Source organism: Sus scrofa, chromosome 9 (assembly GCF_000003025.6).
Source record: "Sus scrofa isolate TJ Tabasco breed Duroc chromosome 9, Sscrofa11.1, whole genome shotgun sequence".
NCBI lineage: Eukaryota > Metazoa > Chordata > Mammalia > Artiodactyla > Suidae > Sus > Sus scrofa.
In genome coordinates, this window is record NC_010451.4 from 16275439 (window position 1) to 16303238 (window position 27800).

Below are 27800 nucleotides of genomic sequence, written 5' to 3' on the forward strand. Positions count from 1 at the left end.
TGGCATTTGTCTTTCTCTTTCTGACTTACGTCACTTAGTATAAGAGTCTCTAGTTCCATCTGTGTTGCTGCAAATGGCATCATTTTGTTTTTTATGGCTGAGTAGTATTCCACTATGTATATCTACAACTTCTTAATCCAGTCATTCGTTGATGGACATTTAGGTTGTTTGCATGTTTTGGCTATTGTGAATAGTTCTGCAATGAACATGCAGGTGCATATGTCTTTTTCAAGGAAAATATTGTCTAGATATATGCCCAAGAGTGGGGTTGCTGGGTCATATGGCAGTTCTATGTATTGTTTTCTTAGGTACCTCCAAACTGTTTTGCATAGTGGTTGTACCAATTTACATTCCCACCAACAGTGTAGGACGGTACCCTTTTCTCCACACCCTCTCTAGCATTTGTTATTTGTGGACTTATTAATGATGGCCATTCTGACTAGTGTGAGGTGGTACCTCACAGTAGTTTTGATTTGCATTTCTCTAATAATCAGGAATGTTCAGCATTTTTTCATGTGCTTGTTGGCCATCTGTATATCTTTCTTGTAGAAATGTCTGTTCAGGTCTTTTGCCCATTTTTCTGTTGGGTTGTTGGCTTTTTTGCTGTTGAGTTATATAAGTTGTTTGTATATTTTAGAGATTAAGCCCTTGTCATTTGCACCATTTGAAACTATTTTCTCCCATTCTGTAAGATGTCTTTTTGGTTTCCTTTGCTATGCAAAAGCTTGTCAGTTTGATTAGGTCCCAGTGGTTTATATTGCTTTTATTTCTATTGCCTTTGGTGACTGACCTGAGAAAATATTTGTAAGGTTGATATCAGAGAATGTTTTGCCTATGTCCTTTATTGTTTGATGGTGTCTTATCTTACGTTTAAGTCTTTAAGCAATTTTGGTTTTATTTTTGTGTGTGGTATGAGGGTGTGTTCCAGTTTCATTGATTTACATGTGTCTGCCAGTGTTCCCAGGGGAGTAGGGCAACAATGGGTGGTGCTTGGCTGCAGCGCCCTTTTTCTTTTTTTTGCAGACCCCTGAGGTAAGGGGCCGCAGGTGAACCCCACTCACAGGCCCCCAGTGGTGGCAGACCACGCATCCCTTTGGTCTTCTAGATGATTTCCATGGTCCCTTCTGCCTTTAGATCATGCAAGAGGCACCATGTTGCACTTAGCCCCCCTGCTGCCCTTAGCCCACACAAAAGGTGCCTGGCCACCCATTTCCCACACAAGAAGCACCTGGTCTCTCGTAGACCAAGCAAGTGAGTTCTTTCCACCCGTAGCCTGAGCCAGTGGAGCCCACCCTCTGAGAGCCTGTGTATGTGCAAGGAGATTCCTACAGTGATCCTGCTCTCCTCCTCTTGCCCTCCCCAACAATGGTGCCTTGCTTCTCCCTCAGGTCCAGTTTCCCTATGCAATGACATTCCACTCCCCAGCTCATAGCACACCACTCCCCCATCTGTGACAAACTGGTCCTTAGCCCCTCATGCTGTCCCTACACAGCCAACCCCAGTTCTCTCCCAGAACTGACCTCCGGAGCCTGAGTCTCAATGCCCAGTCCCCACCTGAGCATCTCCGGCTGTGTGTTGGGGCGGTTGTGCAGGTGATCTGTGCAGCTCTCACTCTACTTTGCCCTCCTCAGTCCAGCTGCTGTGCTTTTCTCAGCGACTTTGAGGTGCCTCCATCTCAGCTGATCTCCCCGTTGGTTAGGTGGCTTCCCAGGATGTGGGTTTCTTTTCTCTTTCATAGCTCCCTCTCAGGAATTCTAGTCTCATCCTGATTCCTTTTCTCTCTCTCTTTTTTTTCTTTTGTTCTATCAAGTTATGTCAAGAGTTTCTTGCCCTTTTTGGAGGTTTAAGTTCTTCTGCCAGCATTCAGTAGATGTTCTGTGCAAATTGTTTCACATGTATGTATGCTTTTTTGATGTGTTTGTGGGAGATGGTAAAAGTGAAGTCTTACTCCTCCACCATCCTGATCCTTCTCCCCAGTCTTTTTAACTGATGGTTGTCCTGCAGGAAGTTGTGGTTTTTGTGTGCTTGTGAACAGAAGTGAGCTCAGGATCTTTCTATTTCACCATCTTGGCCTCTCTCAATATGCTTTTTTTTTTCTTCTTTTTTATCTCTCTCTCTGAATCTTTTCCCACATAAATTATCACTGAATACTGGCTAGAGTTCTCTGTGCTATACAGCAGGTCCCTGCTGGCCATTGCTTTTGAAAGAGGTAAGTGTTTTCCATATGCTGTAAATTGAATGTTTATGTCCCTCCAAAATTAATATGTTGAAAAATAACCCCCATGGTGATGGCATTAGTAGGTTTAGACTTGGTGGTGATTAGGTAATGACAGTGAAGCTCTTATGAATGGGATTATATAAGAGATTCCAGAAAACTCCCTCCTTCTTTCTACCATAGAAGGATACAGTGAAAAGACAGCAATCTATGCATCAGGAAGCATGCTGGCACCAGACAGTGAATCTTCCAGTGCCTTGATCTTGGACTTTCCAGCCTTCAGAGCTGTGAGAAGTAAATTCTGTTGTTTTATAAGCCTCTGAGTCTATAGTACTTTTCTAGAGCAGCCAGAACAGACCAAGACACCATAAATGCCAAAGTTGCCCATTGGGACATAAAGGTGACATGGATATGGTCTACCAAGACTAAACATTAAGCCGAGTATCAGACACTTAAATCCACTTGCTCAGATTCCTTGATGCTTCCAGCTCTTTAGGATAGTTGATGTGCCTCTGTGCCAGCTTAGTCATAAGGTTTAAGCAACAAAGAACACAAAAAGACATGTTTAGCAGATTCCTGAGTTATCTGTGAGAATGGATGAAATGAAGCTTACTCAAGGTCCATTTCTAAACTATGCTTGCACTGTTTTAAAATTGTCTCTTCTACACATATACACTTTCAAATGATCAACAATTAGTTACTTTAGCTACAGATGACTCAAATGGACAATAAGTGCTGCACATGCACAAGGGCAAGTCAGAGAGAGGTTTTATCCTAGAATGTTACATGGATGGTTAATTGTAATAAAAGACAATGGGAAACAGTGAGAGTAAAATTCATATGCAAATCATCCATCTTTAAGCTCTAAAATAATTGTTTCTGAACTATCAGGAGTACACAGAGGGTGACGGTTGGTATGCCAGTAATAAAGTGATGGTAGTACTAGAATCTATTGTCAATGACCTGAACAGTTTTCCTGGATCACCCTCTTAGCACACGAAGTTGAATGCCTCAATTGAATCTGAGTGACAATCCCTTCATCTAACAGATGAAACCAGTCTCTACCTTCCCCTAAGTCATGGCATTTTATTAAAAACTTAAATTATGTTAAAGTGCTCTGCCACCTGTGAGGTGACTGTTGTGTAAATATTTAGGATTTTTGTCTTGGGTCAACAGTCCATATCATTGGAAAGTTTATAAGTTTGGATAGTTTTTGACTGTTAATCATCAGTATGCTTTGTGAAGCCTCCAAATCCTTTTTCTTGTCTTTCTTTCCAGTTTTCTCTCCATCTTGTCTCTTACATACAGAACTATCCATCCAAGTCCCAACTTACGTACAGCTAATTATGCCAGTGTGTTTCCATCCCTGGAGTTCCCTTTCCACTTTGCCTTATTGGGTAACTCCTCACTTTCTTTCAAGATACAATTCAAATATCAACTATACTGTGAAATCCTCTCTGACTCATTTAACCAATTTTAATGATTTCTTCTTTGTGCCTCTATCCTATCTTGTACATATCTATATCTATTATCCAACCTATGATGGAACAATTATCATTGAATATGTTGTTCATTCTTCCTAGCTTATGAGCTCATTAGAGAAATGCCCCATGTGCTCACACTGGCAGCACATATACTCAAATTGGAATGATACAGAGACGGTTAGTATAGCCCCTGGTGCAAGGATGACACAGAAATTCGTGAAGCGTTCCATATTTTTGAACACTGTAAACCAACCATAATGGAAAAAATAAAAATCATTAAAAAAATTTTTAAAAATCCAGTCATCTGTCACTGGACATTTAGGTTGTTTCCAAATCTTGGCTATTATGAATAGTGCTGCAATGAACATGCGGATGCATGTGTCTTTTTCAAGGAAAGTTTTGTCTGATATATGTCCAGGAGTGGGATGGACAGATGCAGACTATTGCCTTTGGAATGGATTAGCAGTGAGATCCTGCTGTGTAGCACTGGGAACTATGTTTAGTCACTTATGATGGAGCATGATAATGTGAGAAAAAAGAATGTATACATGTATGTGTAACTGGGTCACGATGCTGTACAGTAGGAAAAAAATTATGTATTGGGGAAATAAAACGCAAAAAAAATTTAAAAAAAAGAAATGCCCCATACCTTATTCATACAAGTGAATAGATGAAAATGCAAAAGTGATAGTCACTGTAATTATTGAATAAATAAGTAAAAATGATGTTGAAGTGGCCTATCTACTTTCTTGGTTACAGGTAAGCAACCTTCCAATTACCCTCCATATCTCAATTTTACTGTTATGATAACCTCATGCATCTGGATAAAAATAATAAGATTTTGTAGCAAATTAGACTTATCCATAACATGCCTTTTATTCTCTCTGGATTTTTAAAGTTGAGTGGCATATTTTCACTCAAATATGATAAACTCTAAGATCTTCAAGATTCCATTCTCATGTATACCATAACCAGAATATTTCTTCTGGATCATGCAATCAATATTGCAGACTCATTGAAGGATTTTTTTGCCTAAGTGCTGAAATAAGGGTGTTTCTTGTGTTGAGGCCACATTGTAGAATTAATGAATCAAATTTTTGCCTTCCTGTCAGTGTGTTTATCTCCCTTTTTGAGTTATACTATTTTTTGCAAATTTCTCATTATTGGCATCATCAAGTATATATCCGTTTTCCTTGGCTGTTGACTCTTGATACCTCTGCTTATTTTGGCAGCGCCCATCTAGAGCTGTCTAAAAGTTTGTAGTCTTGTGTCTATGCACTTAATTGTGGTATTTCTATTGGCAAGACAAATTCTGCTGTGGGTATGGTTTCATGAGTACTTGCTGGACTAAAAGATTTGTCTAACAGAATTAATTTTGCTCATTTTAATTCCATACTCGCCAAATAGACTTCTGGTTTTGATTTGACTTCTGTTCTTGTGTCTGTCTGCATGGGAGAGTACCCATCCATATGACCTCTTTGAGCTTAGTGACTGGGAATCAGTCCTAGAGAGATGGCTTTATTCACAGTGTGCTGGCAAATGGAGTCTTCTGAACCTAAAAGATAAGAGAGAAAACAGGGTGAGTTTTCACCTAGGCATGGTGAAGTGTCTATTCACTTAGAGTAAGTTTTTGAAAAATAATACTTTGCAACTAAAAGGGAAAATCAATATGAACTCGTGATCCTAATGATAATTATCTTCTAGATCCCTCGACAATGTCTGGCTTTATAAGAATTTTAGCTATAATTTTTTTTTTTTTTTTGGTCTTTTTGCTTTTTCTAGGGCTGCTCCCATGGCATATGGAGGTTCCCAGGCTAGGGGTCGAATTGGAGCTGTAGCCGCTGACCTATGCCAGAGCCACAGCAACGCGGGATCCGAGCCGCGTCTGCAACCTACAACACAGCTCATGGTAATGCTGGATCCTCAACCCACTGAGCAAGGGCAGTGATCAAACCCGCAACCTCATGGTTCCTAGTCGGATTCGTTAACCACTGCGCCATGACGGGAACTCCAGCTATAAAATTTTTCATGTAGAACAATATGGTTTAAGTTTTCATAGTATCCTGAAGTTAGTCTTTAAAAATATTTTCCATTCAAAGGAATTGAGACTTTCTAGATGACCTCGTGCATCAAAACAGGAAGAAAAAGAAAAAGAAAAAAAAAAGCAAGATGAGCCTATACTAGCTGCTGTTGCCAGAACTCAAAATGCTTTTATAATTTTCTGAGTGGTATTTTAAAAGGCAAAGGATTTAGCTAATTGTGGTTTGCACCAGATAAGGTGTAATAATTTATGCATCCAAAAGACAATCAATTATAGTTAATAAAAGAGTTGAATATGCAAAAAAAGATGAGATTGTAATTTTATCAAATATGTAAATTTTAAGATCAAATTTAGAGTGTGAAAATTTAATACAAAAGTAAAGTAAGTATATTAAAGCGTAAGTATTTAATTAGTTTTAATAATTAGGGAAATGCTGATTATTTTGTAATAGTTATATTTTAAAATTATAGAGAGCATTTTTTCTATATGTTTTAACAAAAAGGGTGATTTCAAAGAACAGTGAGTCATCTAGAATCCAACAGCCTGTGACAAAAATGATAGATTATCTGCATAACTGTAATGGAGAATTTTCTATATAAATTCATTCCCTCATCTCCTGAGGTACGAAACTCCTGGTGTATCCTTACTAATTATGAAGTGATAATAGGGCATAGTCAAGTAAATTGTGAACTGAGGCAGATCACTCTATAACCACTATATCAGTGACATGGAGGAAAAGCTGCAAGGCGGAGTCTTAGCACCACTTGTTTAACAAGAAAATTTTCATTGTGGAGAAGCCCAATTCAATAAACACTGAGTCAGGTTTTAATTTACTAAGATGTAACCAGATCCCTTGACACAAGGAGGAAATAAATAGGTTAATGAAATAAAATCTGCAATATCAACTAGTTTATATTTTTTGATTTTCAGATTGATAAAATTACTGTGCTGAAATGAATAAAACCATAACCCAAGGAATATATGAAATCATATTAGTATAGAGTTAATAATGAGACAAACCTATGGGATTTATGTTTTGAAATAGGTACTCTAATAATTATTCATAATTATAATCTTTTGAGTATATGAGGCATTTGGAGCATTTAAACAATTTGGTATGCTACATTTATGACTTTATTGAACTGTTTTGAAATTTGAGGTTTTATATTTGGTATCTAAATGTGTAAGGGATTTTGATTTATATAGTTGATATTTAAATTAATAAATTATATGAGCAATGACAACCTTGCTCATAGATATTCTTTCTTTAAAAAGGATTCGTTAAGCAAAGGATGCACAGAAAAGTGCCATTCATAAGCCACAGAGCCACTTAAGCTTCTAAGATTCTACACTGAGGGCACTGACCCTGAGAAACCAAGGCATAAGAGATCTTCAAAATACACAGAACTGCTGTTAGACCGCCCAGCCTCTCTGGTTGCTGAGGTAGCTGGGATGAGAAATTATAATTTAGTCTGACCGTTAAATAATTGAAATTCACCTCTCAAATATAAAGATTTCCCTTGTGCAGCCCTTTCAACGAACTTGTTGTTCAGATGTTTATCCAAGTCAAAGTGAGAATTATTTATTTACTAGATAAAAGGAGGAATTATTTATTTGCTAGCTAATAAATTATGAAATGTTATAATTATACCCTCAGTGACACAGATAACTGATAAAGCAAAATTTGAACTCCCTAAACCTGAATTCCTGTGCCATACCACAGGTACTGCCTAAAGAATGGCAAATCTGGATTTTTGTACAGCCTATGGAGATAAATTCCTATGAAACTGTGTCCACTTGAACTAAACTGATTCGTTAAGGTCCATAAATCCAGTAAAGATAATCCATCTAAATTATCTGAAACAAGGATATTTGCTCTGTGATATCTCTTGTAGTCCATGGACCCCATGATGTGAAAGGTAATGGAATTTCCAGCCATCCCTAGATTGTTTCCACTCAGTCACCTCAATCTTATTTCAGTCCTTGCCATCTCTCCTCCTTCCATGCTCACTGCATCATGCTCACTTCCAGTCCCATGGTTTTGCTCTCATGTATCCTTCCACTTGTCCACCCTCGTTTCTCTCTTTTTAGGTTTTCCCACATGAAGTTCTTTGTCTTTTGTGAAATGCACCATGCCTTCCTCAACTCTTGTTCCTGTTTAACTTTCCAAAATGTAGCACAGGAGTTTGCACAAAACAGTTCTATTGAGGCTAAGCAGGCCCTTTCTACATCCCTAAAGAGCAACAGCTAGAAAGTACTCCCTCTATAGAACTACACGGTCCTAAGTTTTTAGGTCCCAATAAGCCTAAGCTTTTCCCATTATTTCACAAGCCTTTTTGTTAGTGTTTTTTGCCTCACTCCCTTACAACCACTATGTTATCTCTAAGAAGAGGCATTTAGAAAAATAGAAAAGTGGAAACTGATTCAAAAAGCTCATGGATATAAGCTGAATTTTTATGATATGTACAAAGTAAGAGGTGTTCATGTGTGGTGCATAAATATAGGTTTCAGAGACTTAATACATAGGGAGCCAGTAAGCAATAACGTAGCAGCCCTCCCATGGGTACACAGTAGCTATTAATATTTTCAAAGATGAGGCGTTCCCTCATGGTGCAGTGGTTAACGAATCCGACTCGGAACCATGAGGTTGCGGGTTCGGTCACTGCCCTTGCTCAGTGGGTTAATGATCTGGCGTTGCCGTGAGCTGTGGTGTAGGTTGCAGATGCAGCTCGGATCCCACGTTGCTGAGGCTCTGGCGTAGGCCCGCGGCTACAGCTCCAATTCGACCCCTAGCCTGGGAACCTCCATATGCCGCAGGAGCGGCCCAAGAAATAGCAAAAAAAAGACAAAAAAAAATATATATATATATATTTTTTTTTTTTCAAAGATGAGAAAATTGGGGCTTGGTGAGACCTCAGTTTTCCCTAGTTATTGTTCCATTTTTACCTTTTCAATTTTCCATGTTTGTTTATCCAATTGTCTATGTTAACTGCTCTCTTTTCTAAAATAATTTGTATGATGTCTATAGCCTGTCTGGACCTAATTGATACATATAGTATCTGGAATATTGGATGAAATCAATATACATGTTTTCCCAGTTTTGTCAGCTTCGAGGGCCCTCATGATTTGTGGAATCAGTTTTTTCAAAAAATTAAATTACATTGGAATATGGTTGATATACAGTGTTGTTAGTTTCAGGCATACAGCACAGTGAGTCAGTTACACATATACATATATCCATTCCTTTTCAGATTCTTTTTCTATATAGGTCACTACAGAGTATTGAGTAGATTTCCCTGTGCTATACGGTAGGTCTTTATTACTCATCCATTCCATATATTGTAGTGTGACTATGTCATCCCAACCTCCCGTTTTACCCCCGCCATGTTTCCCCTTTCATAAACATAAGTTTGGTTTTGAAATTTGAGTCTGTTTCTGTTTTGTGATCAAGTTCCCTTGTATCATTCTTTATTATATTCCACATATTAGTAGTCTCATATAATATGTGTATTCCTCTGCCTGCTTTTACTTAGTATGATGATTTCTAGGTCCATCCGTGTTGCTGCAAATGACATTTCATCATTTTTTATGGCTAATTCGATTGTATATATGTACTGTGTCTTCTTTATCCACTCCTCTCTTGATGGACATTTAGGTTGCTTCTATTTCTTGGTTATTGTGAATAGTGCTGCAGCAAACACTGGAGTGCATGTATCTTTTTGAATTATGGTTTTCTCTGGATATATGCCTAGAAATGGTACTACTATATCATATGGTAATTTAATATTGAGTTTTTTAAGGAATCTCCATACTGTTCTCCATAGTGGCTGCACAAATTTACATTCCCACCAAAAGTGTAGGAGGGTTCTCCTTTTCTCCACACCCTTTCCAGCATTTATTGTTCATAGACTTTGATGATGACTATTTTGAGTGGTGTGAGTTGATACCTCATCAAAGCTTTGATTTGCATTTATCTAATAATTAGTGATGTTGAGCAAGTTTCATGTGCTTTTTGCCCACCTTCTGCCTTCTATGTCTATTTAGATCTTCTAACCATTTTTTAAATTGGGGGTTTTTTTAATAATAAGTTTCATGAGATGTATATTTTGGAGATTAATCCCTTGTTGGTCACTTCATGTGCAAATTTCTTCCCATTCCATGGGTTTTCTTTTCATTTTTTAATAGTTTCCTTTTCTCTGCAAAATCTTTTAAGTTTAATTAGGTCTCATTTGTTTTTGTTTTTATTATTCTAGGAGGTGAAATCAAAAAAGTATTGCTGCAATCTATATCAAAGAGCGTTCTGCCTTTATTTTCTTCTAAGAGTTTTATAATTTCCAGCCTTGCATTCAGGTCTTTAATCCATTTTGAGTTTATTTTTGTATATGGTGTAGGAGAATGTTCTTATTCTCTAACATGTAGCTGTCCAGTCCGCCCCTCCGCATTGATTGAAGAAGCTGCCTTGTCTCCATTGCATAGTCTTTCCTTTTTGTCATAGATTAATTGACCATAGGTGTATGGGTTTATCTCTGGGCTTTCTATCCTGTTCAACTGATCTGTACATCTGTTTTTGGGCATTATAATACTGTTTTGTTGATTATAGCTTTGTAGAATACTCTGAAGTCAGGAAGCCTGATTCATCCAGCTGAGTTTTTCTCTCTCAAGATTGCTTTGGCTATTTGGGGTCTTTTGTCTTTCCATACAAAATTGCAAAAATGTTTTTGTTCTAGTTCTGTGAAGAATGTTGTTGGTAACTTGAGAGGGATTGCATTGAATCTGTAGGTTACCTTAGGTAATATAGTCGTTTTGAGATGGAAAGAATTAGTATTATCTTTCCATCTGTTTGTGTAACTTGAATTTCCTTCGTCAGTGCCTAACACTTTTCAGAGTACAGGTCTTTTGCTTCTTTAGATAGGTTTATTCCTAGGTATTTTATTCTCTTTGATGTGATGGTAAATGGGATTGTTTCCTTAATTTCTCTTTTTGATCTTTTGTCATTAGTATGTAGAAATGCAATAGCTTTTTATGTATTAATTTTTGTACCCTGCAACTTTATGAAATTCATTGATGATCTCTAGTAGTTTTCTGGTAGTATCTTTAGGATTTTCTATGTATAGTATCATATCATCTGCAAACAGTGACTTTTACTTCCTCTTTCCCAATATGGATTCTTTTTATTTCATTTTCTTCTTTGATTGCCTTGGCTAGGACTTCCAAAACTATGTTGAATGACAGTGGTGAGAGTGGATGACATTCTCTTGTTCCTGATCTTAGCAAAAATACTTTGAGCTTTTCACCATCAAGAATGGTGTTAGGTCTGTTCTCCAAACTCCACGTTCCTGCACTCAACCCCCACTTTTATATGAGGACTTGTGCCTTAGTCTTCAGTGCACAAGGCAATTGCACAGACCCTCTATATATGTCTCATTCTGTCTTGGCTGCCATAGACGGCCTGTTTTGGTTTCCCCCAAGCATCTGAAGCTCCTTTCCTGCCTCAGCTCTCTCCTTGATGGTGAGGGGACTTCCTCAGGTGTAGCAACCTCTCCTCTCCTTCAGCTCTCTCCCCAGGGTGCAGGTCCTGACACACCTCTGCCTTTTTTTTCCTCTGAAGTCCTATCCAGTTATGTGGTGATCCATCTTGTTCTTTCAAGGGCATGTTCACACACCTGGGTGTGTTCCCATTTGGGCACGTTCCCACCATCACCGATATGTATTTTTACATGTATGTGCAGGCTAGCCAATTTATAGACATTCTCATTTAACGTTGGTTAAAAACTCTTGCAAGTTAAGTACTGTTAAAATTTTATAGATAAGAAAACTGCATATTGGATTGATGCAGCTAAGTGACCCAAGAATCCACAATTAAGTGTCAGAACCAGAATCCAACTGATGTCTGTATTTCTAGTATTTTACATTGTGCCATTCTAATGAACCAAAGGCCTAAGAGTAGGAATAATGTGAGGAATTGAGATTAGCAATTAGCACAGAGATTAACAATCTAGTTGACTCTCATCTGAGCAATAAAAGAGTACTAAGTCATGTGGATTAATCACAAGAGCCATAAACAGTAAATGTTATAATTTAGAAAGATTATGAGATTTCCATCACCACTGGGCATCATGGTATAATGGGCATGGTTTTTGCCTTCCAAAAAACTTGAATTCAAGTTCCATCTTTCCACTGTATATGTATTAGGTCACCAAATATCTTAGTCCTGTTTTTTCAACACCACCTCACAGAATTATTATAAGGAGTAAAAGTAAATATGATAGATGTTCAATCAATGTCAACTCTCTTCTGACTTTATAAACTCTTTCATATTTACTATTTCCTTCATTTATAAGCACTTGCATCTCTGTACTAACTAATAATAGAGTATCTTTAAAATTAAAGGGACCTATCTAAAAGTAAGACAAAAAGAAGTTTTGAGCAGTCTTTGGAACACTTTCTGAACCACCATAGGTGTTCACTTTCTGAACACTCATAAAGATAGAAAATTAAAAGCAGATTAATATTGAAATAAAAACAGGCTAAGTGTCTAGTCCCATCCAAATGAAGACATATTCTTTGGCTTCCCTGAGCCTAAAAACTGATTTCAGTGTCTTGATACCAAAGAATCCATGAGCAGTGATCTAGGAAATTTTCCACTGGGTAAAAGGTGGCTTTTTTTTTTTTTTCCCATAGATGAGAAAACAAGCTCAGGCAGGCCTGAGTTTCCCATAGCTAAAAACGTTTAGAAAGCTAGGTCGAACCCAGTTTCTCTAACTCCAAGTCAAATACTCTTTCCAATATCATACAAGATTATAAATCAGTTTAATTCCCTGTATGTTTCCCTGTATTTGTAAGCTTGTCCATTTTAGTAAGAGAATAGCTGTCCTCTATTAGATAAACTAAGAAGCACTAAGGAGACATGTATACCAACACTGCATCTCTGCCATATAGTCACTTCTAGAGGTTTACCAGTTAGAAATGGCCAGAGCATCATTGTTTGCACAAGTGATCTCCAAGTGCAAACTTCACATAATGTACATTTTGGATGCTCTTTGTCAGGCAGTCTTATTTTCTGGAACATAATTGCTTTATTCAATCAAAGTGTCTCCAACTGCTGTGGATTGGAGACCTCATAATCTCCTTTCTATCAAGGCAGTTTTGCTCCAAGTGGAGAAACTTGCCTGATCTAAATGAATATCAACAAAAATGATGATTTTACACTTTTCAGGGAAACAGTAGTCCCAAAAGTTCTTGTGTATTTCCAGGGATCTTATTGGAGGCTAACAGATTTATGGTTTCATTATTGCCTAAAGCAATAAGTCTTCAAACAGGTAATTTTTATGCCATGGGACAGCAGAACATATGGGAATAAACGTTCTTGAATAAAGGAACTGGCTGTCAGGGTTTTTGAATACAGCAGTTACTAAAACAATAGATTTTCACAAAGAAATGAGCTTCTTTTCTACTTAGCTTCTCACCTATGTTTTACCATCACACAACATTAGAAACACTTGTCCCTTTAAATAGTGAAAAATATAACCAATTGGGAAAAAATAATGAAAACCTGTAATTCTATAATTAATGTTTTAATAACATTAATATTTTTATATTCATAATATAGTATACATTTTAATGATAATATGCATTCATAATCTATCCTACCTCAATTAATGATAATTTCAATCTATATGATGTTCTTTTATTTCCAGTCTCAAATAAGACTCAGTGGACCACTCTGTAGAAATTATAAGAAATGTATTTTCTTTTATCAATGTGTATGTTAAAAAAGAAATTGAATGGCCATGAGTGAGCTTGGTTTTGGAATTGAAATAAATTGGAGATTTTAGAATGGATTCATGTATTATATAGGGGATGGTACTGTATATCATAGAATGCTAGGGACCCATGAAAACTAAGGAATATAAAATTTTAGAAACCCATGAAATTAAAGGACATAAAATGAAGGAGAAAAACATTTGTCAAATATTTGTTTCATGCTATGTATTTTGCCAATTACTTAAGTTTTCCCTAATGTATAAATAAGAAATCTGAGAGTCTGATAGGAATGGATGAAAACTGGAAACAAGATGACCTAATTTTAAAGAATTTTAAAGGTGTACTTCCCTAATCCTGCGTGAGAAATATTAATAAACAACCGCCAATTACACATTGCCTACATTCAGTTTTAGTAAGTGAATGGGAATTAAAGATTCAGTTGACAAACAACAACAACAAAGTATCTATAGATTAACTTTAGGTTACACTACATGATCATCAGCGTCTAAGGATACTATTCTAAACCTGCTTCCTTCTAGTCCTCCTCTATTACATCATCCTATTGCATTGACCTCATAGCACTTGTTGCTACATGAAATTATCTTTTTCTTTATTTTGCTAAATATTTGCTGTTGCTTCTCCACCTCTACCTTGTTGCTTCAGGGGAAGTGTTAAAGACAACAGGTCCAAATGGCCTATTGGATATAGGTTTTTGGAAGCAGTCCCTGCAATTTAGATGCTCTAAGGTTTAAGATTAACTAGATTCATGATAAATCTGCATGTTAATATTTTTTTGAGAGGAAAGGAAACTACACACTTCTTTTCAATTTGCTATCATTATTCAAAGTGATCTGAAGTGGTTTGAAAATGGGCTTATTTAAAAATACGTGTGGGAAGAATTCATCCTTAAATTCCCCTTGTAGTACATTTTATGGTAATTGGATTTTAATTTTTGTTCATTGCATCAGTATAAAACTAGAATATTATGTCTTTAAAATTCTTGAGCATTTATGCAACAATAGATTTATTTTAGCCTACTTTACTGTATCATATGTACAAGCTACTTTCAGTATCATAAAACCTACTGTGTCACAGGACATGAGTTAATATTAACCACATTAAAATGACTTGGTTCTCACAGAATTTACATTATTTACAGCTCCAAAATGGAGTTCTTTATCCTAAAACCCATGTTCTCAAACTGAGACTTAATTACACTTTCACTTGTCCTAGAAAAGGAATCTTAAACCAGTCCATCAGGAATTGCCTGATCAGCCTTAGTTAGGTAATCTGCCTGATAAACTCCTCCCATCCCCAAGAAGGAAGGTTACCCTACAATAACCAATTCACTTTTCACCTAGTCCAGTGTTCCTGTTCCTTTCCCTTCTGCCTATGTCTTGCCTTGGGCAGTTCTTTGAGTTCTTTTCTATGTGCTAGGTTGTATGTGGCCTAGTTCATGAAACCCTGAATAAAGCCATTGTGATCTTAAAAATTTACTCATTCAAATTTTATTTTTTAATAGAAGCACATTTCCCTGTTCACTACTGTATCTTCAACACAGAATAGAGCCCCAACGATTATTTGCTCAATCAAAAGCAGTGTTAGCAAAATAGCAATACAGACTTCTCACATAAAAAGGTGATAGTCTATAAAAGAGGTAGAACTGCACAGTGGAAGGAAGGCATGTTTGAAGTCGGATGGTTCACTCACCAATGTCAAATCCATTGCCTCATTTAATCTTCATGACTTCAGTGTGAAGTGGACAGTGTTTTCAGTCTGTGCATGCAGACAATGATAAGACACCTAGAAAATCAGAGTGAGTTTTGCATAAGAGGTAAGATGCAGAGATGAAACTATGATACTTAAGTTTGAAGTACAGCATAACCATTTTATTTTAGTTTTCCTATAATAAACCAAACACAAGTGCATATGAAGGGGACTAAAAATATAACAAGCACATAGATTATGAAAGGAAATGAGTGGTCACCTTTAAGTGAAGAGGACATTTCAAAGAACATTATAAAGTGAGAATAATTAGAAAAGCCATGATGGCTAACTATATATTATGTATATAGGGATAAAGTAACTAAATTTTATATTATGCAAATATGTAAATAGCCACATTTATGTATGGCTAATAAGTTTTTGAGTTGGGAATCTTGGCATGTGTCTTACCTTGAACCTTTCTAGGGCAAATTTAATTGGCTTGAAAATGGGAACTGAGACAATCAACTCTTTCTTCTGTATTAAACTTGGTATGATGTGTGTATCATATATGTGTGTGTTACACTCATGTGTGTTGAAAAACATTGAGAGACTGATTTTGTACCTTCAGCTCAAGCTGTAAATTCCCAAACATAGGACATGCTTCTGAAAGTCCTCTAGACAGTACTTAAGCCAAGAAGGTTGATGATCAAATAAAATATGAAGGAAATGGAGAAGAAAAAAAAAATGAATACAACAGGAAGGAAATTAGCTGAAATGAAAAAAAAAAAAAAAAAAAAACCTGGAAAAATAGAGAATTATTTGCAACCAAGAAGGAAATAGTCTTTCTTTAGCACTTTGTATGCTATGGTTAAACATAAAGAGGTAAACATGCGCTAAGTCACACTAATGGGTGTCGTGGATGTTGCAGACTCCTCATGGGAAATTGGCATATAAAATTAGAATTGAAATAAAGTGTTAAGGTTCCTGTGACAGAAGACTGTACAAAAACAGTAGGAACACAAAAGCGAGAGTGATTTATTTTGTCTATCTGGTCAACATGTAATTAGCTAGTAAGATGCTTTGAAGAGATCAATTACACTGTCTAAAAATTCATTAATTCTTGTTCTTTATCACTTTTGAATGCCTAAAAAATTTCGCCTTTGTCAGTTTTATAGAGGTACAATGCACATACAAAAAATTCACTGATTTTAAGTGAATGATTCAGTGAGTCTTGACAAATGTACTCCATGTACAATGGTGTACCCACCAACATAATCATGATATAGAATATTTCTATCATCCAAAAATCCCTAATTTTTACTGAAATATAATTGATACATAATATTAGTTCTACGTGTACAGCATAATAATTCAATAGAACAACTATACTTTGATATTGTTTGTTTAAAAGGTATATTTGAATATGGTCCAGATTAGAGTTTATTAACTCTGTGTGCAACAGAATGTCATATTCTCCAACAAAGAGGAATTCAAACAACAAAGCTCCCAAATCTGTGGTATCAGTAACTTTCTGGAAGCAAATTCAAATTACAATGCTGATAGAATCTATGAGGAAGCTAATTGCTAAAAATTAATTCCAAAACACACACACATTCAAAATTGCATCACTGTAATCTAATTATTTTAATAGAAGCTAAACCAATTACACATAATTACTTACAACCTTGAGGTTAAAAATATTGAAGCAAAAACTCTGCAACTATGTAAATGCACTAATATAATGTTTTAATTATATCCACATATCCATTTAAATCAGATAATTCTGCTTTATCCATAAAGCAGTTACCTTTGTATTTGAGCCTGACTCATACGGTCTTATTTATTGAGAATTTTTAAAACAAGAGCATCTATTGAAAAAATAAGTTTGTGATTGAAAACCACTCCAATGTATTCAAATTTATTTAAATTGAATTTATTCAATTCAATGGGGAGAAAAAGTCAAGCTGGTTATTTGATATCATGGAGAAAAAAACAAATCCTGCTGATTGACAGATTTGTGAGATAAGTATAGATATATTTTGGTGAAAAATATAAAGATTCTGACTTTTATATCTAATGCCTACTTTAGTTTTTAGGAAGAGCATTGACTCTATTAGGCATGAGGTTCAGAGTCAACCTAACAAACATACAAGACTTTTCTGAAAATATAAATATCTGGTGATTCCAGCATTTGACAACTTATTGAAAAATAGTAGTTACTACATGGTAGGCATTGGTCTATGTAGAAGACATTACCACTAAAGTTCTTTTCCAAACTCATAGAGTTATAAACAGATCCTTCTCTATATGTTGCAAAGTACTTCAAATTATGTATTATTGTAATGATTTGTTACTGTCATGTATCAATATCTGCAGTGACACATACCACTTCCAAATTATTCCCCCTCAAATGTGCTGAGCCTTGAAATCTTCCATCTAAATGATCAGGCATTCCAGAGACTTTTCCACAGATTTCCAAAGGGCTTAGCACCCATTAAATTCACCAGGGAGACTAGGTTAAGAGAGGTTAAGATACTCCAGAAAGTATCCCTTGCCTTCTAGCTGCATGCTGTTCCTAGTCAGGGTCTCAAAGGTCCTTCCTCTCTCCCTGACCTCAAGTTGGGATTGACTCCAAACATACAAAAATAGAATTGAGCTGAGGACCGGAGCCAGCTGCCAAAAACAATATATCCAAACCTTATTCTTGTGCAAGGGCATATTGCAGTACTGTGTGAAATATAATGCTATTATCTCCCTGCCCCTTTGATTTCTATCAACAAGTCCTATAATAAGATTAAAGGATAAACAACAAGGTCCTACTGTATAGCACTAGTAACTATATTCAGTATCTTATAATAAACTATCATGGAAATGAATCTGAAATATATATATAATATATATTTAATACACCCATATTATTTGTATATACAAATATACCGTGTATATATACAAATACACCTGAAATAACACTGTAAGTCAACTATACGTCAGTGACAAAAGTAGAGGACAGATTCCATATGAAATAATAATTCTAGGTTTATTGCAAAATAGGTCAAGCCTAGACTATCTAAATTGTGAGAACTGTAACAAATGTTTAGTGAGAAATGAGGAATATTTCCACAAAATGTAAGTGAAAGAAAACAGAAAAACATTTTACATATTTTAGCCTCGGTCAAAAATTCCAACATTTTCAGAAAGTGTGAAATTTCCACTTCAAATTTACATGACACTATCATAAACTATCCCAGAATATGCTGAAAACTTTCTATCACTTCCTAAGCACCTTCTGTTTCCTACACCTAGCATAACTCTGTAATCTATCACCCAAATCAAGATATTTTTAAGAAATGCAATAAAACGTCATATTTGATTTATTATATATTTTCACAAATTTCTCTAAAAATTAAAAATAATAAATTCATGTGAATTAAAGCTAAATGTATTTCTTAAGCTCTTTTATATTGCTTATCTAAATAATAGCAAGAACATAATAATTATTTTTGTATATATTCATATACTTTAATCATATCTGTCTTTACTATCCTTCAAAACATATTTTTCTGGGGTGAAATATAATGCTTTTGTCTTTTTATGGCCACACTCACGGCATATGGAGGTTCCCAGGCTAGGGGTCAAATCAGACCTATAGCCATTGGCCTACAACACAGCCATAGCAATGCCACATCCAAACCACATCTGCAACCTACACCACAGCTCATGGCAACACTGGAATCCTTAACCCACTGGGTGAGGCCAGGGATCAAACCTGCATCCTCATGGATACTAGTTAGATTCGTTTCTGCTGAGCCATGACAGGAACTCCTAGAATGCTTTTTAATAAGACAGTGTTATTAATTGAAATTCTCTTATAAACTTTCCTGCAGTATTTAACACTGCATTTTATAGTTAAAGTCTTTCAACTTTATATGAATAACATTTAAACATAAATCTTAAAATAATACATTTACTATTAATAGATATATTAATATAATACACATAAATCTACATATTATTGTAACAGTTTTCATTAAGAAATATTATGTCTGTGGTTACTGAGTTACACAGTAAACTCAGAAAATTCTGCCAAATATATGTACTAATTTTAAAATTTTACTAGTTAAAATGTATTAACATATTTGCTCAATTATATTCACAGCTATTGTCTTTTTGCCTTGACTTAAAAAGTCATTTGGTACTATCATATGATAATGTGTTTCTTGTAAATATAAGTACTCTTGGTTTATAGTTGTTTTTAATTTTTTGTCACATTTAACAATTATGAAATTGTAGGCTTTTTTTTTTTTTATCTTTCTTCCATTCTGGCCAAGGGTAAAAAAATATATACAATTCAAACAGGATAGTTAACTAAAAAAAAAAACAAAACAAAAACAAACAAAAAAAAACTCCCTCTCAAGTTTATATATTCCTAACTTCAATATAAAATTAGCACTGTTCATTTATAATTGCTCAACAATTAAATTTTCAGTCCCTACCTTTTTTTTTGTACAAGTCAACTTTGTTTTTCCCTTTGCAAATTTTGTTTTCAATAAATGCAATTCACCAAAAGCTTAAAAAGTAGAAACTTTTGATCTCTACTCATTGAATATTTTCATTAAAGATTGCCAACCAATTTTGTTCAAAATACAAACAAAATTAAGACCTCTAATTTAAAAAAATGCTTTGTATTTACTGGTAAGTATCAGCAGAGAGATATGTACATCCCAATGTTGAAATACTTTTTTAGTCAAGATCAGTTTTGTCATTAAAAATTTGAAGTTACTGTTTATATGTAAATATTCTAAGTTTTGACATTCTAAATTTATACTTTTGTAAATATAACAGCTTGATTGAATAAATAAATTATTTGTGGACCAACATCAGTTATGAGTACATAGCTCTAAGTTTCTTTTTTTTAATTTAATAATTTAGTGACCTATGGAATCTAGTACCTGGGTTTTTGAGTTTAGTACTTTAGTGATGCTCAAAGGAATTTTATATAAAATATCATTGAAGAAACAATTTTATCTTCATATTTAACTTTTTAACTGAATTTACAGCAAAATTCAAAATAATATCAGGTAATTTCCTTTAAATACAATGAATTTCCAAAGCTTAATTCTATAATCAGGTTAAAAAAATGATTGGAAACAAATCCATTGGTTTTTATATTTGAAGTTTTGGACACAAAGTAATATAGAACTGACATCATGTTTAATTATATGTGAAGTTCTGTAAATAGAACAAATGGATTGATGGTTCTAACTACACTTTATGTATACCCCAAGAATACTTAAAACAAAAATAAGAAAAATTAATTTAGAAAAACAATTGTCTGAGGACAGCAAGATTTCTGCTTCACACAAAAATTACTAGAACTGATAAATAAATTCAACAAGGTATGCAAGATTAACATACAGAAATTGGTTGCATTTCTTTATAGTAACAATGAAATTATTAGAAAAGGAGATTAAAAAAAAACCACTACCTTTAAAAATTGTATCCCAAAAAATAAAATACTTTGAAATAAACCTAATGTATCCTGGGAGGTGAAATACTTATATGCTGAGAACTATAAAACATTAATAAAGGAAATTGAAGATAATTTAAATAAATGGAAAGATATTCCATTCTCTCAAATAAGAATTAATATTGTTATAATGACCATACTGCCCAAAGCAATCTACACATTTAATATGATCCCTATCAAATTACTCATGATATTTTTCACACAACTAGAACACACAATTCTAAAATTTATATGGAAGAGTTTCCACTGTGGTGTAACATGAAAAGTGGTTTTTCTGCAGTGCTGGGACACAGGTTTGATCCCTGGCCCAGCACAGTGGGTTAAGGATCCAGCTTGTCCTCAGCTACAGTGTAAGTTGCAACTGCATCTTGGATCTGATCCCTGGCCAAGCAACTCCATATGCCTTGGTGTGGCCATAAAATAAAATTAAAATAAAATAAAAATTTTTACAGAAACAAAAGACCCAGAATTGCCAAAGCCATCCTGAAGAAAAAGAACAAAGCAGAAGGCATAAGTGTTCCAGACTTCAGACAATACTACAAAGCTATAATAATCAAAACATATGGTATTGGCACAAAACAGACATAAGGATCAATGGAACATAAAAGAAAGTCCAGAACCCACACACCCTATGGTCAGTCTTTGACAAACAAGGCAATAATATACAATGGGAAAAAGACAATCTCTTCAACAAGTGATGCTGGCAAAGTTGGAAAGCCACTTGTCAATCAATGAAGTTAGGAGCATCTTCTTACCATGTGCAAAAATCAACTCAAAATGGCTTAAGGAGTTAACATAAGATATGACACCATAAAACTCCTAAAAGTGATCATAGACAAAACATTCTCTGGCATAAATTGTGGCAGTGTTTTCTTAGGACAGTCTTCCAAAGCAATAGAAATAAAACAAACAAACAAATGGGACCTAATCAAACTTAGATTCTGCACAGCAAATTAACCATAAACAAAATAAAAACACAACCTACAGAATGAAAGAAAATATTTACCAATAATGTGACTGACAAGGGCTTAACTTCCAAAATATACGAACAGCTCATACAACTCAACCACCACAAAATAAAATCCAATCAAAAAATGGGCAGAAGACCTAAATACACAATTCACCAAAGAAGAAATAAAAATGGGCAACAGGCACATAAGAAAATGTTCAATATCACTAAAAATTATTAGAGAAATGCAAATTAAATACACAATGAGGTACCACCTCACACTAGTCAGAACTGCTGTCATTAAAATGTCTCCAAGTAATAAATACTGGAAAAGGTGTGGAGAAAAGGGAACTCTCTCACCTTATTGGTGGAAATGTAAGTTGATCCAGCCACTATGGAAAAAAGTATGAAGGTTCCTCGAAAAACTAAAGATACAGTTGCCATATGATCCAGTAATCCCACTCCTGGGCATATACTTAGAGAAAACTTTAATTTGAAAAATACTTGCACCCCAGTGTTTATAGAAGTGCGGTTCACAATAGCTAGGACATGGAAACAACCTAAATGTCCATCAACAGAGGAATGTATACAGAAAATATGATACGTATATATTATGGAATACTTCTCAGCCGTAAGAAAGAACAAAATAATGCCATGTGCAGCAACATGGATGCAACTATAGATTATCATACTAAGTGCAGTAAGTCAAAGAGAAAGACAAATACCATATGATTTCACTTACATGTAGAATCTGAAATATGACACTAATGAACTTATCTATGAAATAAAAACAACATAGAGAACAAACTTATGGTTGCAGGAGGGGAATTGGGAAAGGGAATGGGAAGTTGGGGTTAGCAGATGGATGGTATGAACAACAAATCAACTATAATGGAAGAAATAAAAATCTTTTTTTGAAAAAGGTCCTGTATAGCACAGAGAACTATATCCAATGTCCTATGATAAACCATAATGGAAAAGATTATACACACACACACATACATACACATATATATATATATATATATATGTAACTGAATCACTTTGCTGTACATCAGAAATCTGGAGTTCCTGTGGTGGCTCAGTAGTAATGAACCTGACTAGTATCCATGAGGATATAGGTTCAATCCCTGGCCTTGCTCAGCAGGTTAAGCATCCAGCATTGCCATGAGCCATAGATGCAGCTCAGATCTGGTGTTTCTGTGGCTGTGGTATAGGCCAGCAAATACAGCTCTAATTCAACCCCAAACCTGGAAACTTCCATATGCCACCAGTGAGACCCCAAAAAGACACACAAAAAAAGAAAGAAATTAACACCATAAGTCAACTATATTTCAATAGAAAGTTTTACTTCACAGAGTGATGTGTAAAGATACCTTCTGCCACTGCCAGAATTAAACTGATGTTTTTAAGCTTAATCTTCTAAAATAAAACCAAATTGCTAAGGTAAATGCTGATCCTTCTTCAACAGTGATACATCTTCTGGCCTTCATGTGGCCGTTGGTATTACTACAACCCCCACGGCTGTTATATAGGGCCCCAAAATATTTTGTCCAAATTGTACTTCAGTATCAGCATTTTAAAGAAGTTGTAAGTTTTTAAACAAAAACCTTTTTGCCTTCTTAAGCTCATTACTGCCGAAATGATTTATTTAAAATTATGATAGTTAGAGATATGTTATTGAATGACAAAATCACTGTAACAGGAACATCTAGGTAAATCTCTAAACTCTATAAGCAGCACTGCTCAGCCTCAATTTCCTATACATATTTACATTTATTAACCTGGTATTTTCCTCCATAAGCTACTAACTGGCACCTGGCAGTCTTGTGACTTTCATAATCCATGGTCCAGGCAACTATGAGTCCGTCAAAGACAGCACCATCAAATATCACCAACTGGGACCAGAAGGAGCTGGCTATCTCTGGTGGCTGCTTTCTTAGTGTACGTCATTTTTTACTACCCATAGCTCTGTATACTATCCTTTAAAATTATCCTATAAGTAGAAAGAATCACAAAAAGAAAGAGGCTATTTTGAATGATCTCTCAAATTTAATCATGTTACAGTGTGAGAACTTCATATGCTGCCTACACATTTCAAACACAATTATATCAGTTCATGGCAGGGTTCTGAACTATCAAGTGAAAGACTGCCAAACCTATCGGGTTATTTTAGTGCAGCCATTAGGTTGATACTTTATTGAAATATATTAAGGATGTGAGAAAAATGTTAAGTCAAATATCCAAATAATAGATGTAAGATAGGGCTAACCCATGCAACTAAGTCTTTTGTCACCCTGTCTGAATGATGGTATTCCGTTCTACGTGTTTTGCAATGCTTTTGTATGGGTTAGGCCTCTATCTAGCAACAAGAGTTTTTCTAAGCAGTCTTTTTTTTTTTTTTTTTTTTAAGGTTATACTCCATTTATAGTTATTATAAAATACTGGCTATATTTCCTGCACTGTACAATATACTATTTATACATAGTAGTTTGTACCTCTTAATCCTCTACCTGCCTCTTGTTCTTCCCCTTTCCCTCTCCTTACTGGGAACCACTAGTTCTATCTGTGAATCTGTTCTTTTTTGTTATATTCACTAGTTCATTAGTTTGTTTTGGATTCCACTTACAAGTTCTATCATACAATGTTGGTCTTTCCCCGGCTGATTTCACTAAGCACGATACCCTCCAGATCCATCCATGCTGTTACAAATTCATGTGTTTTCCTTCCTGAGTAGATTTCTAAGAAGTCTTAAAGGCATTTTTGGCATAGAGTTAATAGTGCAGGCTCCAGAGTCAGCTCTTTTGTCTCCAGATTCCAGCTCTGCCATCTTCTAGCTGGATAACTTTGGACAATTTAATTCTCTGCTGTACTAGTCCCATCTACACTCTGGGGAGAAAAATATCATTGACCTTAAAACTTTGTTGTGACAATTGAATAATATATGCCAAGTGCCTAGAATAGTATGTAACAAAAGTAAGCACTCAAAAAATATTAGCTATTATCATTATTACCATACTGTATTGAAATGATCGGTTCATATCGACCTCCCCCATTAAATCGTAATTACTGTAAGGACAGATTTTATCTTCTTAATTTTTATGGTGACAACATCTAGCTGGGGTATATACCTAGTCTGCATTTAATAAATGTATGTTGAACAAATCTGAATAAGCATGGGCTACTTTTTTAGCACTTAACTTATTGTTCTACCTGATTAACTTTTTGAACCTTGCTCCATAGAGAGCACATGATGAAAGGGTTCTTGTTCAACACATCTTATATACCTAGTGCTCTGTACATATCACATTTCACAAATGATAAAGGAGTTCTAGCTTCCTGTCTTCCAACTGAATAATATTTGGAAAGTAATTTCTATTTCTTCATCTCAGTTTCTTCATTTTTATTTTTTATCTGTTTTATTAAATAATTTTTTAAATTTCTAAAACATTAGTTCTGCACAGGAAGGTTTGGAATGGGACTGGGGCATGGGGCGGGCAGCGGGGGGAGAACAACTTTGGCCTATTTTAATAGAGTAGGACAGCATGTCCCTAAGTGTGCACCACAGAGCAGTGCCTTCTGTGTGAAGCCACAGGCTTTCTAAAATGATGAAAAGCCAGTGGTAGGGATGTTGTTCAAAGACACTTGTCCTTGATGTTGCTTTATTCCCATGGAGGATGATGCGATCTTGCTGATACCTGGATTACTTATGACCTAGGATAGTCAGAAGTTTGTACACATTCCCATAAACCAAAGTCCATAAGTAAATTATGTTAAGAACGGTAACACTGATTTAGAGAATTAAAAATTGTGGCCCAGCAAGAAGTGAGCCTTCAGACCTGAGAAGGTCCTGCCATGCATGGATGGTGTCACAGGCCATAGCTCTCCCACCCCAGGCTTGCCCTTGCCCTCTCCCCTCTACCTTCTTAAGGACTAAGAGAAGTTATGCTGAGATATAAAAACTGGTTGATGTCATGTGTGCACATCATATAGAAAATGTCGGTATTCTTGGTAAAAGTTGGGAAATTAAGAGTACAGAATATTCATACTATATACACACACACACATATACATACATATATATTTATGTTTCCTTAGTCAAATACATTTTGGAAACCCAGGCTCTAGCAAGGGTAAAAGTGCCTGTGTATTCAAAACCTTTATTATGCTAATATATGTTATGAATCTTCAATAAGAAACTAGAATTTCAGCATTTGCCAAACTTACCTGATCACAGAAAATTCTGTAGGCCTAGTTAATAATATGAAATGCACTCTGGGAAAAACTGAACTAATCAAGTGATAATCAGAGCCTGAACTATAATGTTTGTGGCATTTAAATTAAGTTAAATTTAGAGTTAAATTTCCTCCCCCTATTGTGAGACATTATTTTGTCTAAAGTTAGTTCAGTTTTTTTTTTTTTTTTTTTTGTCTTTTTTGCCATTTCTTGGGCCGCTCCCGCAGCGTATGGATATTCCCAGGCTAGGGGTCTAATCGGAGCTGTAGCTACCAGCCTACGCCAGAGCCACAGCAATGCGGGATCTGAGCCGCGTCTGCAACCTACACCACAGCTCATGGCAACACCGTATCGTTAACCCACTGAGCAAGGCCAGGGATCAAACTCGCAACCTCATGGTTCCTAGTCGGATTCGTTAACCACTGCGCCACGACGGAACTCCTCAGATCTTTTATAATTCAATTAGATACTTCATTTGCAGTCTCTTTTTGGACAGATATCCACAGAAATATACATATATGTGTGTATATATATGTATATGTACATGATTATAGGAACTTGGAAAAATATTAACAGTTGATTGGTAAGAAAGAATTTCATATTCACCCTTGTAAATATAACTCCTGTTACGCATGTTTGCAGTTCATTTTAGTGCTTTGATTTTTTTACCTACTGGAGAATTTAAACATTTGATTTTAATGATTGTGTCATATCCCAATCCTGCAATTAACATGTTTGAACCAAAGTTTTAGATATGTCAGATTATTTCCTTGGAATGTCCCAGCAATGGAAATGTTGAGGCAGAAAGTTTGAATATATTATGGCTTTTGTTATATATAATTGATCATTTTACCTGAGGTTAGAGGGGATGGGGAGAGGATAGGAAGGTACTTCTCTGTACTTGCAATGGAAATCCACCTGTAACATTCTAACTACAAAGCCTGTTGTGGATGACAAATGGCTTACTCTGTGAAACAATAATCATTAATGTAGTATTATTATTATCATTCATGTAGCAACACTTACTGAGTTGTTAACATACTACAAACTACATTTATATTTATTATCTCTTAATCGTCAAGAAACTCTGAGGTACTTACTCTGTTAGTCTCGTTTTAAAGATTAGGATTTGAAGCACAGAGATGTGAAGTAGTTCACCCAAAGTCACTCAGCCAGAACAGATACAAATTCAGGCAGGCAGCCTTCAGAGCTCTCCTTCTTAATCTTGGATTAAGATCTTAATCTTGATGCTTTCTCTTTAGCACTTAACAGAAATATATACATATACACAGCTCAACCAAATGAGGGTATCTACTGTACAGCTCTGAACTTAGCATCTATCTTGCATTATCAGAGTATGAAAGAGACTCAGAATTGTAGGGAATGGTTCTTATTCCGTCCATTCCTTCTCCACTCTACAATAACTACCTTGGTATTAAATCCTTGGCCTGGTAGATATTGTTCTTTCCCGGTATCTCTGTTAATATTGTCAAATTAGAAGCCAAGATTATTTCAATAAAGAGGAGATTCAGGGTAGATGTCTTAGGTCAAATATGAGTTACAGGGGAATTATACTTTCAATGGACATATTAATTGGAAAACACACACAGAGTCACATACACATACATTCCGGTTCATGGTTCTCATGATCCAGTCAAAGTAGCAAGTAAAACAGGGAGGCAGGAACTAACATGGTTGTTGAATGGAAAAAAGTCTCTCAAATGTTCCAATTCTATGTCTCTTTTATCCAACATCCTAGCAGCTTGCCCAGCTGACAGTTATATTTCCTAGACTTAGATAACCCATTTCCCAACCAGTGTTTGACTAGGACCTGTATATATTTCATCTTAGAAGAAGCAGCTTTCAGTTGTATTTTG

The 27800-nt window shown here is 35.4% G+C and overlaps 1 long non-coding RNA gene across 2 annotated transcripts in view; it reads right to left on the reverse strand.

Annotated features, from left to right (window-relative positions):
* The window catches only part of LOC106504825, an 82449-nt gene continuing 59201 nt past the window's right edge, over positions 4553-27800 (reverse strand). For both annotated transcript variants that reach the window (XR_002335552.1, XR_002335553.1), the window contains exons 2-3: positions 15215-15307; positions 4553-5254 (exon numbers count right to left, since the gene is read on the reverse strand). This is a non-coding gene — a long non-coding RNA (uncharacterized LOC106504825). The remainder of the gene's footprint in view (positions 5255-15214; positions 15308-27800) is intronic.